General features: G+C 46.3%; 1 long non-coding RNA gene across 1 annotated transcript; it reads left to right on the plus strand.

Moving 5' to 3' along the window:
* Window positions 1-558: 558 nt before the first annotated feature.
* Window positions 559-2,291, plus strand: LOC132215467 (uncharacterized). The gene is made up of 2 exons (XR_009448526.1): window positions 559-1,034; window positions 1,744-2,291. It is a non-coding gene; the product is annotated as an uncharacterized LOC132215467 (long non-coding RNA).
* Window positions 2,292-2,927: the final 636 nt, after the last annotated feature.

Raw genomic sequence — 2,927 nt, forward strand, 5'->3', positions numbered from 1 at the left:
GGAAGGCTGGGGTGTCAACAGATTTGGGCTTCCTTGGGTGATTGGGAGGAGAGTCTAAGGTAGCAGGGCCTAAGGTAGATTGGATGCTGCCAGAAAGTGAGTAAAATTCTGTGATTGGGGATCTCAATAAATCTCACCCACCGAAAGGGGAGACTAAAAACATGATTAAGCTGTAATGATAAAGCTGTAGTCGGTATGCATCGTAGCTGAAAGAGGGGCCTGAGAGAAGAGGTGTGCTTGGTACTTCGAGGGTGGCCTGAGGGCCTTGTTTTGTCTGGGCTGAGACACAACTGCCAAGTGTACTTGCTGCAAATCGAATCGCTGTCTCACGGTCGCAAAGGGACCTTGTCTGAGGTGGGTGTTCTGTGAGCCTGTGTCCCATAGGAAACAGCAGGGCCCAGTTGGGAGCCAGGCCAGCCTGCGCTGCCCCTTTTTTCCTTCTGCAAAGCTTCTTCTCAGCCTCCACAACAAACACCTCCGTGTGAATGGATCTTTCCCTCCTTCCGGGCTCCAAGAGCTTTCTTTTAAATTAGCATATAGCATGCAAACAGTTCAGTGAGCTCATCTCAGGGCACAGCTCATTGATTTTTTCCCTTTGCACACACCTGTGGAGCCACCGCACCCAGGTCAAGACACAGAACATTTCCACACCCAAGAAGGCCCTCCCAAGGCTCCTCCCAGACACACCCGGCCCCGGGGTGTCCACAGCCGCCCTGTTTCACTGCAGAGGCCTCTCTGGAATGTGTTTCTGTGTGTCTGGCTTCTCTTGTTTACCATAAAACCTATAGACTTTCACCCACGCTATCACATAAGGCAGCCGCCTCTTGTGTTCATGGCATGGAGCTTGCCACACCCAAAAGCCCCACTTCCATTCAATGGGAACAGGAACCTCTTTCAACACATCGTGCTGGCATGACTGGGTATCCTATGGAAAGCCACAGACCTGACTTCCTACCCAACTCCGTGCACAGAAAGGATTCGAGATGAAAGATGGATTCGAGCAGGGGACATCGGGCGCACTCTTCACAGCCTTGGTGAGACCAGGATTTCTCAAACGGGACAAGGTGCTGGAAAAGAAGAAGCAGATCTATTTTAGTTGATTAAAATTAACAACTTTCCTCCATCAAAAGACACCCTGAGGAAGTCAGGGCAAGCCCTTGGCTGGGAGGAAATATTCTGTCCATGCTTCCGAGGTTGGCTCATCATTACCTTCATGGTTTCCTACACACTTCAGCATGTATTCTTTTAGAAAATAATTTCCCCCAGCTTTATTAAGATATATAACTGACACAAAACACTGTGCAGATTTAAGGTGTACAATGTGTTGATTTGATACACTTACTGTCACCACAGCATTAGCTAACACCTCTATCCTGTTGCTGTAGGTGGCGGGCACCGCACCTGGTGTCTGACCAGTGGGGTCAGGCCAAACCTGGCGGGGTTCAGCAACCTCGGTACTTGCGTTCTGGCTAAGAAGAGAATTCAGAGCCAAGACCCAAAATCGCTAGGGAAAATTTATTTGAGCATGCAAAGAGAAAGGATACTCCCAGAGAAATGTCAAGCCGGTGACTCAAAGAGTGGGAGAGGGCTAGGATTGCTTTTAAACTCTCGGAGGGGAATTAACTGCTTTCTTCTTCAAACTGACCTATCAGGGCCTGTCCTGTCACCTTGTCATCTTCTGTCCTTGCACAGAGGTTAGATGGGGCTTTCCTCCAGCCCCCCACCCCTTGTTCTCCTCTACAGGTGGGGGTCTACCACGTGACTAACCACATGCCAGAAGAGAAGAGGTCAAGAGAATCCCACCTGCATGACGGGGGACATTCTAGGGTGGAGAGGGGTCCTAGGGAAACACCTGCCATTCTAGGGTGGAGAGGCACTAGGGGCAAGGTCTCGAATTGAACGTTTCCCATTGCTAGGTGTCGGGATGTTCTGCTCTGGTGACCTTCTGTACCTGGTTCATCGTCCTTGCTCTGCTCATGTCTGTCTGACTACCTACAACACTGTCACATGGTTACCATTTCTTTTTTTGTGGTGAGAACACTTAAGATCTATTCTTAGCAAAATTCAAGTATATGATACAGTACTAATGAATTGTTACCTGTATCTATATTTACATAGCTATATTGCTGTACATTAGATCCCCAGAACTTATTAATCTTTTAGCTGGAAGTTTGTATCCTTCAACCAATATCTCCCCATTTTCCCCACCCCACCCCTCATAACCAACACTCTAACTCTGTTTCTCTGAGTTTGACTTGTTAGATTCCACATATAAATGATATCATACAGTATTTGTCTTTCTGTGTATGATTTATTACACTTAGCATAATGTCCTCAAGGTCCATCCATGTTGTGCAAGTGGCAGGATTTTTTTCTGTCTTATGTTTTTTGTTTCTTTGTTTGTTTGTTTTTTAATATATTTTATTGATTTTTTTTACAGAGAGGAAGGGAGAGAGATAGAGAGTTAGAAACATCGATGAGAGAGAAACATCGATCAGCTGCCTCCTGCACATCTCCTACTGGGGATGTGCCCGCAACCCAGGTACATGCCCTTGACCGGAATTGAACCTGGGACCTTTCAGTCCACAAGCCGACGCTCTATCCACTGAGCCAAACTGATTTCGGCCTTATGTTTGAATAACATTCCACAGTATCTATACTCATCTTCTTTATTCATTCATCTAGCGATGGACACTTAAGTTGTTTCCATGTCTTAGCTATTGTGAGTAATCAACATGCATTCTTCTTTTCTTTCTTGTGTGTATTTTTTGAATATATATATTTTATTTATTTCAGAAAGGAAGAGAGAGGGAGAGAGAGATAGAAATATAAATAATGAGAGAGAATCATCTATTGGCTGCTTCCTGCACGCCCCAACTGGGGATTGAGCCCACAACCCAGGTATGTGCCCTGAGAATCAAGCCGTG

Source organism: Myotis daubentonii, chromosome 14, assembly GCF_963259705.1.
Source record: "Myotis daubentonii chromosome 14, mMyoDau2.1, whole genome shotgun sequence".
Taxonomy (NCBI): Eukaryota; Metazoa; Chordata; class Mammalia; order Chiroptera; family Vespertilionidae; genus Myotis; species Myotis daubentonii.